Source organism: Protopterus annectens, chromosome 9.part0 (assembly GCF_019279795.1).
Source record: "Protopterus annectens isolate FY-2018-M chromosome 9.part0, PAN1.0, whole genome shotgun sequence".
NCBI lineage: Eukaryota > Metazoa > Chordata > Ceratodontiformes > Protopteridae > Protopterus > Protopterus annectens.
In genome coordinates, this window is record NC_056743.1 from 211,798,346 (window position 1) to 211,813,491 (window position 15,146).

Below are 15,146 nucleotides of genomic sequence, written 5' to 3' on the forward strand. Positions count from 1 at the left end.
TCTTACAAATCCTGATACTGGTAGGACTTTTACTTTTAGAATGCAAGCAGATTGTAACACCAGAGATATAGTATACCTTGCTAGTTGTACTGTTTGTTCCTGTTTTTATGTTGGGATAAGTAACAGAAAACTCAGGGAACATGTCAGGGAGCATTTGTATTTTATGAATATACAATACAAATGTAATGCCCTCGCTAAGCATGTTATGAGTGAAGGGGACCGATCATAATTTTAGGTTCTCAGTTATAGATAGGCTTTATGCTGATACTAGGCTACGGGATATTAGGACACATACTGAGTCAGTAGAGTTAAAATGGCTATTAAGGTTGGGTGCTACTAGAGGGAGTGGATTAAATTAATATGTTCCACTAAAGCCCGCTCTTAAAACCCGTAGGCTATATAAATAATTTTTAATATTAATGTATATCTTATGTATGTTTCGTACGTTTTATATACTTTGCACATATATTTTATTGTATATGATGTATTTTTATGATGCCTATGACTTTAATTAATGTGATTGTATGTTTGGTATATAAGGTGATGGGTGTGTCAGTTCTCTTTTGATCTGAAGAAGCAATTTGTGACTATTGTGAAAGCGCTTATCCTGGAATAAATATTTGATTTCTACTGCTATCCTCCATGTTACTGGTGTTCTTTATGCTCTCTTGGTTCATAGGTAGGTACTTGGCTATTGGCCCTAGGGCCTATACAAGCCTAGCCAAAAAGGTACCCTGGCTTTCGCCACCCAAGAAAATTATTTTCCTGTGCCCCTGTCAAGCAGAACCACAGAAGTGATCCCCGGGGTGAATTTCATATTACCCATCCAATCATCAAGATTTTTCTTGAAGAGTGCTAATGAAGAGCTCTGTTTGACATAGATAGGTAGTCTGTTCCAGAGTATGGGAAGTCTCTGGGACAGGAATCTATCCTTCCAGCATGTTCTGTTTATTGTGGTGACGAGGTTTAGGTCCCTAGAGCGTGTAGCTCGGAGGAATTGGGATTTCTTTAAGTGGAGCATGTCCAGCAGCTCTGGGTTTGACATAGCTTTGTATGTTAGGCAGAGATTGCCTCTTAGTAGGCAATATGCGACGGAGTAAAGCTGGAGTTTTTTGAGTCTGTCTGTGTAAGGCATCTGTTTGAGGCCAGTAATCCTCTTTGTGAGGTATTTTTGCGACCTTTCCAGTTGTTGTAGATATCTTCTGAGGTACATACCAAAAGGGGTGTTGTACTCTATAATGGGTCTAATGAGTGATGAGTAGAGGGGAACAATGACCTCTTTTTTTTGTGGATGAGAAACCTTTTGTGATTAGGTGTGCCATGTAGAAGGATTTCCTGACTACTGTGGCAATGTGATTATCAAAGGAGAGACTACTGTCCATCTGTGTCCCAAGGTTTCTTATCACACTTTTGGTGTTAAGTAGACTACCACCTATGTGGTAGTTTATGGGTACAGAGTTTTTACCAAAGGGGATGACAGTGCACTTTTTGGCATTGAGCTTGAGACCATGTCTTTGATACCAGGCATCTGTCTCGGTGAGACTCTTTTGTAGGATGTCCAAATCATTAGGAGTTTTGATTATGGCACCTAGTTTGCAGTCATGTGTGAATTTAGTTAGCCAAAGACCTTCTGTGTTAGCCTGTACTTCAGAGAAGTAGATACCAAACAGGAGAGGACCCAGGACTGAACCCTGTGGTACTCCACTTGTCACTGGTCTGAAGTCTGATTTGGAGTCTGCTACTTTCACAGTGTGGGTTCTGTCAGTAAGCCAGTTGGCAACCCATCTTGTGACACAGGGATTTATACCTAGTTTAGTGAGTTTATCTATAATTCCAGAGTGAGGGGTGGTGTTGAACGCCTTGGCGAGCTCTAGATGGGCTGTGTGAACCACCTTACCCTCATCTATGGCTTTGGTGATTGCTTCAAAGAAGTCCATCAGGTTTAGGAGACATGATCTGCCTTTTACAAACCCTAACTGTGTGGGGTCCAGAGTTTGGAGATCTCCAGTGTCTTTGTTTATGAGTTCCATGATAAGTTCCATGGCCTTGCAGACCAGGCTTGTCAGGCTAATGGGGTGGTAGTTCCTGGTGTCTGTTGTGGCCCCCCCCCCTTTGTGGACTGGAATATCCGTCATGGTGCGCCATTCAGTGGGCACAAAGCCTGAGATGAGGCTATGATTGAACATGGTACTTAGGTGGGTGCCAATTCATTCTGTAGTTCATGTAGAAGGCAGCCTGGGATGTTGTCAGGTCCCATGGATGCTGTGTTCTTGGCTTTGGAGAGTTATGTTTTTACCTGTGCAGCCATGATTTCAGGAACTTTGCATTCTTCCGGTATAAAGATGGGCCTTTTAGGGGGTGAAAGGGGGGTAAAGTTAGCACTGAGCAGCCATGATTTCAGGAACTTTGCATTCTTCCGGTATAAAGATGGGCCTTTTAGGGGGTGAAAGGGGGGTAAAGTTAGCACTGAACCTATCTGCCAGGATGTTGGCAATATCAGTTGATTCTGTATATTTAGTGTCATTGTGCTGTAACTCAGAGCAGATCTGAGTGTTGCCATTGAGATTCTTGACATAGCTATAGAATGCTTTGTGGTTGTCTTTAGAATCGATGGCGAATTTGTTTTCATAACTAGCTTTGGAGGATTTTTTGAGGGATCTCAGCTTCTTACTGGAGGATAGCATCTTGGTTCTGTTGGGGATAGCATGATCCATGCACTCGTTAAGTGCTTATAAAGTGCATTTGTGTAGGATTCAGCAGTTGTACTTCTATTGTCCATCTGCATGGGTGTCGTGAAGTTTGCCACTTCTGTCTTAAGAAGCGTGAAGTTGGCTTTGGAGAAATTATTTACGGTTGTTTTCCTAATGGGGGTGGGAGCGGGATGTGGATGTCTAGGCTGATTAGCTTGTGGTTGGATCGGACCAACGAGGAGCTGACCTCTGGTGTGAAACACCGGTCACCCATGTTGGTGAAGACCAGGTCTAGGATATTGCTGCCCCTGGTGGGGGTGTAGATAACTTGATCCAAGATGTTGAAATTGATGATTTTCAGAAAACGTTGAGCAAGAGTTCATACATGAGTAGTTTTCCCAGTTAATGGTGGGGTAGTTGAAATTGCCCATTATTAGGGTGTTGGGTTGTACCTTAATATTTTCCAGTGTATCAAGAAAAAGGAGTGGGAATCCTGGGGCATGGTGGGGGGTCTGTAGCAAGCTGCAATCTGAATTGTGGTTTTGCCCAGAGTTAGTTGAACTTGGATAATCTTGGATGCATTATGCTGAGCAACTAGCTTGGAGGTGTGGATTTCCTTAATGAATATGGACGCGCCTCCACCTTTAGTGTTTCGGTCTGGGTTTGGTGGCCGAAAGGTGTGGTATGAATTATAGCCTGGTAATGCAGGGGTGCTCTCTGGAGCTTTGAACCAGGTCTCTGTCACTGCACAGATGTCGATGTTCTCTATTTTAAGGAGTGGTTCGATTGAATGCATTTTGAGGTTTAGACTTCTAGCATTGAGTAGCATTACCCTCAGATTTTGCTTGCTTGCACCTGTTATGGTGGTGAATTTGTCATTTGAACCTTGCCTAAAAAAGGCACTATAGGGGTGGCAAGAGCCTTTGCCAGTATCCGGAATCCCAAGGGTGACAGGTGCAAGCCATCTCTGGCAAAGCAGCGTGGTCTGTTTCATTTATAATTCTAAGACACCAGCTTTATCCCTGGGTAACTTCTCTGTGTGGATATAAAACATTGCACAGTAACTATTGAAATCAGTCAGTGGAGGTTAGAAAAGATTGAAAAGAGAGACTGGATAAGAAATTCATAAGGAAACAATGGAAAGATAAACATGCCTCCCAAATATGCAACAAAGTCTATAAGATTCAGGATTTATGCTTGGAAGGGTTTGCATATGTATTTTTATACTCCAAGCAGGCTCCAATTTTTCCTGAGGTAGATAGCAAATGTTGGAGGTGTGATTGAGGAAGAAAGATGTAACTGGGAACACATGTTTTGGAAGTGTAATGAGTTGTCAGAGTTTAAAAATTCGTTACAGAGCACTCTGTCAAAAATGCTGACCAGCATGGAGAATGACTGTGATAGCAATCCTGAACATGGACAGCAGCCATATGGCAGTGTCCACCTTCTGTTGATAAGTTTGCAACAGCCTTGAAGGCATCTCTTCCCTTAAGGTCTTATAACAATGGGCAGTGAGCCGTTCTGTGCCAAGACCCCATCCAGTCTTAGACCCTATCCTTGTTTAACCTCCTCCACTAGTGGGAACTGTGATACTTTGTTTCAGCAATACTTATCCTGAAGAGCTCTGAGGCTCTCAAATACTGGCACTTATCTGCCACAGAGAGTACTACCTAACAGGGTAGCATATATCTGCCTGTAATGTTCTGCAAACTCTTACACTATGGAAAATCTTGAATTACGGATCTGGCCTGAAAAAGTCACTCCCTTATCAGCATACTAGTTATATGTCAAACACAGCATCAAAAAAAAAAAAAAAAAAAAAAAACTTATAATGCAACAGCCTAACAAACACTTTCCCTGGGGACATTCACATCCTCAAAAGTATGTTCTACACTTTGTTATTGATATCCATCCTACATGTTTACAGCTCCTCCTTAACTGGCTGATACTCCTACCCTTCTGAGGTGTACGAGTTCAGCAGTGCTTCCTGTCACTTCTGTAAGTCAACCAGTAGCCATTCAGTCTCTCTCACCTTTACTCATCTTGAGGGAAATAAGTCTTGTCACTTTGATGCAACTAAGCCATTGAGCACAAACCACATAACTGTCAAGGTCTAATGCCCTGCCACATCACATGAGTGAAAGTCCAACAGTTTCCAAAAAAAGCAATCTTGGAACCACCCCCCCAACAAAATAATTGGAGGGAGCTTTCAGGTGGAATATATGTTCTGTAACCCAACAACTCCTACCTCCAAAAACACTAGGTCATGATCGGCACACTAAAGTGGTTATATTTTGGACACCCTCTTTAATAGTTTTGAAATCCGAAAGTGATACACGATTGTGCTGTAAAGCCTTATATGCATACTGTTTAAGACAGTCATGCATAAACTTTTATAGGTCCACAAGCAAAGGTATATCACATACTTCCCTAAAAAACCTTTGCACCTGTCTGGTGTCTGCCTAAACTAGACCTAGACCTATCTAGCTCTGAAGCAATCCTTGCATAACAGTTTTTTATCATTGCTCTAGCAAAATATTTGTGTAGTTTTTCTGCATGAATGGTATAGTAATCTGTGGGTCCTTAAGGAGCAAACAAAACCTGATCTGCTCGTTTTTGTCCACCAGCCTATTCTTATTAATAGACAAAAAAATGATCTGGGTTAATTTCTGTCCATTCAGCACATATTCTACTGCCACTGATTTTGACTTTTTGGTATTCCCCATTCCCCTACAATTGACCATTTTCCCAAATCCTCACCACTACAAACTATATAGAGATATGTTCCTTGCACACAAGTAAAGGGAGTCATATAGGTAACCTGAGATTGAAACCCCATATACAGTTTTACAGTCCACCAGCTGTCCGCAAACCAACTTAATGGTGCCCTTCTGGTTGCTCCTAGGTGAACAAACACCTTCTCACTCTCAGGACTCCAGAAATGCCCCTTGAGCAGTAGGCGAGTGGCCTTCATGAGGCATAGCCAGCACAAGCACTCCCATCCGGGTACTGAAGTCTCATAACTGGTACAATCACAGACCCAAAACATATTGGGTGCTTTAGATATTACGCTAGTAATTCAACGGCATTACACAGGTGAACATAATTTAACTTGCATCTTCCAAACTTTAATTACTTTAAGATGTTCTTCGTGTTTCACTGTTGCAGTATTACATTTGGGTAATCTGCAGGCAGGTTGCCCTCAGTCGGCCTGAATATCAAAGTCTTGGGTCCTGCGTCAGTTGCTGTCTCCTCTTCCATGACGTCAGGTCATCAGGGGTATAAAACATGCAGCCGACGCCATTTTATTCAGTCTTTCTTGCTGCGGAATGCCCAAAGCAGAAGCAGTTCACAAGTGCCGGTCAGCCAACACCTGAAATTTTTGCATTCGAGTTTCAGAAACAAAGTCCAATTAAAGCTAAGTACCCCATTGGGGAAACTTTTCTTGCTCCTTACCGATGTCAGTAAAAGTTAATAATTGCATTACTTGTGGGAAGCAAATACCTCCTAAGGATTTTCATTTGTACTGTATTCCTTGCCTAGGCCCAGATCATAACGTGCCTTGCTGTCGGTTTTGTGCTAGATTTAACCAACTCATTATTGAGCGTCGGTATATTTTTGCTTCAAAATATTTTGGATCCAGATTTAATTACCCAGAAATGTCGTCGGATAGCAATCCGGACTACCGGAGTTCACAAAAAACGCAAAGAAAAAGACAGACCGTCGAGGTCCAAAACCGATGACGAAACTTCTCCTAAGCCAGTCGCCAGTTCGCTGGTACTCAGTGAGGTGCTTTCACAGCCCCTGATACCTGCTACTTTTGAGTCGCAGGCCTCTACCGAGACCCATGCGGTGACCGGTATGCTGCGAGATTCTCAGAATATTGAACCCGCGGATGTCTCTCCCTCAGATGAGTCTGGAGCCGCTGAGCAGGCATTGGCTTCTGAGGGTGTTTTCAGGCCTCAACATTTCTATATAAAACCGATGCCAGCTTCAAAAACAACTTCTAAGTCTAAAAAAACGACGCATGAACCACGTACTCAGGCCCCTATGCCTAAAAAACAAATGATTAAAATGGCTGAGGACTTAATTACCTTGATCAGGGCCCCCCCCCCTGCTAAGAGGCGTAGCCCCCCCCCTGCTAAGAGGCATAGGCAAGACACTGATTATGAATCTTCAGATCAGGTTTCTATTTCTTCTGATCCGGAATTTTCTATACCACCCTATGAGGATTCAGATGCAGAAGAATCCATTCCATCTGCATCTCCTCCTGAGGATTATTCTTTTGGAAAAACCTTGCATACTTTAAGGGAACATTTTCATTGGGAGAGTCAGGATTTCTCCGAATCAAAAAAGAGGCTTAGGGATTTCCTTCTTCTTCCTCAGCATAGGGCTTTGGCTATACCTCCTGTGTTAGACATTGTTGATGTGTTTTCGGAATCAAGCATGGCTCCTGATTCCCTACCTCTGGCTCCTAGTAAGCCAGACAGATATTACAGGGTTCCTGACTCCCACAAATTTTTATTCAAAAATTATGCTGCTGATCCTGAAACCATCTCACAGGGTCCCAAAGGTGTAAAGGCCTCTACAGCCAAAAATCCTACCCCCTCTGATAGAGATTCCAGGGCGCTGGATAGATGGGGAAAGAAGGTTTATACATCTGCAACCTTGGCAATTAGGGCCTTAAACTGCCAGTTTCATATGCTTGAATATTAACAGCATGTTATGGGCTTATTGAAACAGAAAATGATTTTGATTTCTGATTGTGTGGAAAATAAAGAATTACAGGAATTATTGCATGCAGCAGAACAGGTTGGAAAGCATACTTTGCAATGTGGTTTTGATTCCTTGGAGGCCTCTTGCAGGGCCGCAGTTACTTGATCTGTGATTAGAAGGCATGCCTGGCTCAAGGAGCAAAGTCTGCCTGATCATGTTAAAGCTAAATTGATGGATGAACCTTTACAGCATGATACTCTGTTTGGTAATAAGGCAGAAGAGGTTTTAAAGAAAATGGAAGACGAATCTAAATCTATGCAAACTGTAAAAGATTTCTTCCAAGTGCAGCCACCCAGATTCAGTAGGCACTGGCCTACTAAAAATCGGTCCTTTCCTGTGTCCAACAGAGCCTCACAAGGTAAATCCAGGTACTCAAAAGGCTCTAGATACCAATCACAGGGTTCTTGCAGGTCAAAGCAATGGGGTGCCTCTTACCTCCAAATCTGGAGGAAACAAAGCACAACCCTACAGTAAGCAGTCTCAATGACTTCCCTCTACCATCACCAAGCACTTATCTTTTCACAGTCCCCTTGGGGGGGAAAATTAACACTTCATGCTCAAAATTGGCAGTTAACAACCCAGGACAAATGGGTATTAAACATAGTATCCCAGGGGTGCAGATTTCATTTCCATACTTTGCCAATTCCAAATGGTTGGCCAGATCTGCCACAAAAATCAATGGGCAGAGGCTCAGAAACAAATTACATCCCTCATGGATATGGGGGCTATTCATCCAGTACCAGAACAGGAAAAAAGGACAAAGGTTTTATTCAAGACTGTTCCTGGTGCCCAGAAAAGACGATGCCTGGCATCCAATACTGGACTTATCGATTTTTGAACACGTTCTTGCACATCCCAAAATTCAAAATGCTGACTTTACAACAGCTACTGCCCATGCTGGGCAAGAACGCTTGGTTAGTGACTCTAGACTTGGCATACCTGCATATCCCAATAAGGGAATCGTGCAGAAGATACCTCCGCTTCAAGGCAGGTTTTATGCATTACCAATTCTTTGCACCGCCCTTTGGCTTATCTACTGCACCCAGGGTCTTTATAAAGTGCCTGGCACCAGTAATTGCATTTTGCAGACAAAGAACACAGATCTATCCTTACTTGGAAGACTGTCTCATTCAAGCAGAAAACAAGGACATTCTTCTTCAACATCTGGCATTTGTAAAAAAGGCTTTTTACATGCCTAGGGTACACAAACGAAAAGAAATCACAACTGGTACCCTCTCAAAAAATTACATTCCTGGATGAAAGCTTGAATACAACTGCCCAGATGGCTTACCTTACGCCAGACAAACAAAGGCAACTGACTATATACTTCAAACAGATGGCAACAAAAACCCAGTTATCTGCAAGACAAATTCTGCAGGGTTTGGGATTCATGGCATCCTGCATTCTACTAATTCTATATGCAAGACTGCATATGAGAAAACTACAACGGTATCTAAAAAGTTTATGGAGTCAACATTGTCACAGTTTGGAAACAATAATTCCTCTCATTCCCTGCCTACAACAGGAGTTTCTTTGGTGGGCAGAGAGACATGTCACCAGAACAAGGGACGGTCTTTCACTCTACCCCCTGCCACCCAAACCCTAACTACAGATGCATCAGACTATGCTTGGGGGGGCCCACCTGGCGGGGAGATGCATGCAGGGCATATGGAGCCCAAAACAAATGCATCTGCATATCAACCAGAAAGAGATGCTAGCTGTTCAGAATGCCCTGACAGCCTTCAAGGACTTGCTTCATCCAGGACAACTACTGATAAAGACAGACAACACCACAGTTATGTAGTACATAAACAAGCAGGGAGTACACATTCCTACCCCCTTTGCAGACTAGCTATGGCATTGTGGGACACAGCCTTGACTTACCAAGTACATCTTCAAGCTCAATTCCTGCCTGGAAAACAAAATACTCTGGCAGACGACCTAAGCAGAAATCTTGTGGACCCTCACGAGTGGAAACTGGATCCACAAGTCTTCAGCATGATAACAGAGAAATGGGGGAGCCCAGACATAGATCTATTTGCCTCTCCCCAAAATTATCAACTGGACAAATTCTGCACAAGGACTTATCACAGACAAGCATGGAAAGTGGATGCCCTATCCTTCAGTTGGAAAAACCTATCCGTCTACGCCTTTCCTCCACTGCCTCTTTTGCCCAAGGTCTTACTAAAGGTCAGACAGGAAAAAACAAAAATGATCCTAATTGCCCCCGACTGGCCTCACCAGCACTGGTACCCAATTCTAAGGAATATGTCTCAACTTCCTCCTTGGTACTTGCCTCAAATACCTCATCTACTGTCTCAGCAGAGTAATCAAATTCTGCACACTCTGCTCCAAACTCTGAACCTGGCAGCATGGCTGTAATTATTCAAACAACACCTCTCAGTAAATCTGTGATGGATGTAATTTTGGAAGCCAGAAGGCCTAGTACTAGAAAATCTTATGCTGATAAATGGAAGAGATTCTGTGCTTGGAACCAAGCACAAGGAACGGACACAGCAAAGCCAAATATTCCTCAGATTTTGCAATACTTGACTGAGATGCTTGACAAGGGCCTATCTTTTTCTTTAATAAAAATCCATGCCTCTGCCATCTCGGCTCATTACAACACGGAGCCTCCCATCTTTTCTCATCCTCTGCTAAAAGAAATTTAAGGTCTCCCAGAAGATCACCAACTCCTGCATGCAACCTCAATTTTTTGCTGGAAAAACTCACCCTGCCTCCTTTTGAACCAGCAGCTACTGTGGGTATAAAGTTTTTATCTTGGAAAACAGCTTTCCTTTTGGAAATCACTTCAGCAAGAAGGGTTTCAGAACTACAGGCCCTCATGGCTGTGGAGCATTTTATTACATTTTACCCGGACAGGGTGTCCCTCGGGACCAATCCTTCCTTTATGCCTAAGGTGGTATCCAGTGTGGCTCTTAACCAAACTATTCATCTGCTAACATTTTACCCAAATCTGCAGAACAAGGGGGAGCAGATTCTGCAGATTCTACTTAAACAGGACCAAATCTCTAAGAAAGTCTGAGCAACTACTGGTGGCATTTGCTGCAGGATCAGAGGGGAAGGCTATATCAAAGCAGACTATTTCTAAGTGGATAAGCCACTGCATTCATTTCTTCTACTTGCATCATGGTAAACCGGTGCCCAAGGGACTCGGGTCACATTCCACCATGGCTGCCTCTACCTCAGCAGCCTTTCTCAGAGGAGTTCCAACAAAAGACATTCTAGAAGCTGCTACTTGAAGCTCTGTTCATACTTTTACAAAGCATTATCATTTGCCTCTCTTCTCCAAGTCCAGGGCAGGCTTTGCCACTGCAGTTCTGCAGGGCCTTATAGCCGCTCCTAATGCTATTTAGTTCCATCCTCCCATCCATAGCTTTGGGATTCTACCCAAATGTAATGACTGCAACAGTGAAACATGAAGAACATAGTACAGTTGTGTACACTTACCGTAAATGTAGATGTTCGAGTGTAGTCACTGTTGCAGTCCGGGTTACCCACCCGCCATTCCCCCTTTTTTTCTAGAACTTCTCTTTCCTTCGCTATATTCTAAAGCCTTTGTGGTGTATTTGCTTTTAGATGAAGGTAAAGTTTATGTTGCTAAAATTGCATTTACATATATATTGCTGTATATATATATATAAAAATTTTTTTTTTTGCTCCCCATTTGGGGGGCACCTGACATCTGGGGGCAAGAAAATCTAAATAAAATGGCATCTGCTGCATGTTTTATACCCCTGACGACCTGATGTCATGGAAGAGGAGACAGCAACCAATGCAGGACCCAAGACTTTGATATTCAGGCCGACTGAGGGCAACCTGTCAGCAGATTACCCAAATGTAATGACTGCAACAGTGAATACACTCGAACATCTACATTTATGGTAAGTGTACACAACTGTACTTTCTCTACTTCAGCAAGCTATGAATGCCAAGCTATGGATGTCCAGTGTTAACCATCATAACACACCCAATCCTCGGCATCTGGTCTTGATGAATAGACCCATAGCATTGCCATATCTTCCAATGGGTAACAAGGGCAATTAAAAATACAGTTCCTTTACTGGTCCCACGATCGCTGCTGGAAAACTTGAATCCTCCATCCATCCTCATGCTTTTAATCCACAGAACCAACCCAACAGACCACTGACTACAGAAAAGCCAATCAAGTCGCTTGCTTCACTGAATTGGACCTGATTGAGTGCAGCGTACAGGCAAGTTTTTCAAAAAAAAAATGGAATTGTTGTATAGAAGTGAGAATGTCCAGGAGGTGCCAAGCAAGGAGCGGAAGAGACAGAGAAACCTGCAGCTGCTTCATTTGGGGGCCCTCATACACAGGGAGATAACTGGGGGCTCCGTACGGCCGTGGGTTTGGAGGGTGCCTAATGCCAGCTGTGATGCATGGTGTCTTGGCAAAATAAATGCTGTTTTTTTTCTCTAATGCCAGTGCACTGATCTCAGGAACAGGCCAGTTTTTACTTTCTGAAGGGGTAGTCTATGTAGAAGGACTGCATGTTAATTGCAATTGCCTTTCATTGAGGGGAGGGATGGGTTCAGTGGTCCCTTTTTTGCCTTCTACTGTCAGCAGAGGATGAATTGCGGAAGGGGCAGTAGGGAAAATGTTTGAGAAATGCTCACATATATTAGTTTTGAATGATGGAATCTCAAAGCATCTTCCAGTCCTTATTCAGGCACCTATCCTGTGCATACCCGAATCAAGCCATTTGTCAGATGAAGATTAAGTTAGGGTGTTAGGGCTTTATCTGTCTCACTATATGTTGGCCTAATGTGAGAGCATCATGCACTAAGGCCAGGTGTTTGATTGTTGCTGTTCCAGAGGTTAAAGGCTGTTTTGGAAAGGGAAGTGGCCTGCCTACATTTGGTAGCCCCTGTTCCTCTTGACTGGGCCCAATTTTGCTTTGCCGTGTAGTGCAGAAATATAATTTTATGCCCGTATTTTCTATAAAAATAACTGGGAGCATACACTTCAGGACTAAGGTTTTTAATATCTGTTTTTTTGCATATTTGATATGTATTTAATATGTAATAATTCTGTTTTACTGATTGCAGATTTTCTTAGCTGCCTCTCAGTTATTGTATGTCCATATTGTAGCTGTCAGCTTTACATTTTTCTGTATTGCGTAAAATTGCCTATTTTGCAACCAGAGCTTTTCTCCTTGAGCCTGAACTGAAAAGGGGCTACCACAGCTCAGTTTGACTATTCTGGTCAACAAAAGCAGTAAATAAATAAACTTTAAAATTCTGTCTAAATACCACTTTACTACACTTGAAATTAATTCTTTAAAAAGTGTCTAGAAGTACCTGGTCTAGACTTGGATCATGAAATTATCAAGTATGTCTTGCCAATATTTAGAAGGTGAGGGAGGCCTGCTAGTATTTGAAATTCATTTACCAGGGATGATACTAAAATCAGAACCTTCGCTGAATGCAGGAAGCAATTGATGCATTGGTCTATGTGCAATTATTTTGTTCATCCATTTCAGTATGCTGGAGCACATTATGTTTGTAGTAGCTGATTTTCTGTTGTAAGCAGTATTAAGTGTCTTATTTCAAGCTAACCCTAATACTGGTCTTTTGCTTAAACTGCATTATCACATTCCTCTAATTTTGCATTGTATGTATTGCTTGATTCCTAATTTTTATTGTAACAAGGTCATGACTGGAATGATTCCTAATGGTCTGGTTCATCTCCCTGCAACATAATAAGAATACATTCACAGTTGTGCATTTTAAAGTTATGTAGTGTCCTGTCGCACTTGGCAGACATTCTGTCATATTGTTTGACTGTAGCGTCTAGCTGAAACAAAATCTGACAAATACCATTTGTGTTTTTCAGTACCTCTTGGATGGGTTTACTGATAATCTACAAGACGTGTGTCACTTCTGTTATGTTACAGTTGGCTTCATATTTGTATGAGTGCAGTAATTTTTACATACAGCTTTTTATAGGGCTGTATGTCCTTCCTGTTTCTTGTGGATTTTTACACAGAACTGGTATATCAAATATATGTTGCTCAATTGCATGTTGTATTTATTATTTTCTCAGACAATGTTACGAAGTATAATTTTATATTAAATTATTAAATTAAGCAACTACCACTGAGGTAAAAGTGTTTTGCCTTTGGCATTGCTGACTAGTCCCCCCCAAGCCAAAATGTATGAATAATGAAAAATTCATGCACTGTAGTTACCTAAGATAAGTAAATGAAATTGTCATTGTTTTATATCTATATTCTTGCATGTTATTTTTTATATATGTCTAGTTCCTTGCATTTCTCATAAGATTATCATGGCTCTTAAGCGCTGTTTTTTTTTTTTTTTATTTTTTTATTTGACATTCCTGGTGTTTTTTGTGCAAACCTTACCATGTGATGTATTTAATAGGTTAAAATGACCTGTAGTAGTAACCTTAATAGTTAAGTGACATTCATTATGAGTTTTTATTGCTTCATTGAAATGAGCTTACCTTTTTTGCTTTCGGTAATACTAAAATTTTCTCATTAAATTAAAAGAATGTTAATGTTTTAGGATTATACTGTATGTAGAGTAACTTTTTTTAATTTTCAGTTGTAAATATTTTTGTAGATAATGTTGAAAGAGTAAAATTTGGTGTGCAGGCTCTTTGTCTTATGCTTTTTATACTTTCATCAATAATTGTCCCTGGTTCTCTCTTGCTGACTCTCAGTTACTAATCTAAACAACACAGGAACTGGAGCAACAAGTTATGGTTATTGTGAGTGGCTATTTTTTTTTTTTTTTTTTGTGAGTACATTGTTGTTATGTTGTATTTGTTATGCAAAGAGTGAAGATACATTTGCCGGGATTCTGAATTCTGCACATTCTTATCTTCTACTTGGAGCTCCTTCCTTTGCTTGTATATTGCTGCACATTTTTTGTTTGTTTAAAGGCAGTGTTTTGCTGTCATTAAGGCATGGTATTTTCATTTAACACATACACTTTTTAGATGTAATTATTGAGCATTTTTGATGCCCACTTCAGTGTCAAATGTTAATGCTATATATTTATAGTAAATGTGATAGAAAAATGTCATTTTGGCGTTGATAAGTGGGCAGGGTGTATTACACTATTCATTGTGAGACACATTGGGCATGTTTATTATGAACTATATAGCATGGTATAATTACTTCTTTTTTTTTTTTTATTATGTTATGAAAATACATTCTTTCCCTGTCTCTCCATCAGTGGTGCCCTGGGATTTAGAATGATATGTTCATACTAATCCTTAGAGATGCAAGTATTTGTTTGCCTCAGGTCTTTATACATTCACTGAGGGAATTACGCTCTTTGTTTGCAAGTGTGCTGTGTTAAACCATATTAATAGTTGTTATAAAATGGACGATGAAATAAAAGCAGAATGTTTTAAGGACTGTCATGGCACAGTCTACTATGTTACATTGCACACACATTTTACTCTGGTAGTTGTTTCAAAACTGTATCCAATTATCTTATTTAGAATGAAAGTATTTTCACATACTAATCTTTTTAGAATTTAAAAGCATGTTTTGAAACTGTTTTTAAAGTTTCAGGTATGTACAGAAAGTCTTGGTATAGCTTTCTTACAGTGCTGTTATCATAGAAATACCGGCTATTAACCAAATATTAGGTAGCCTATTAGTA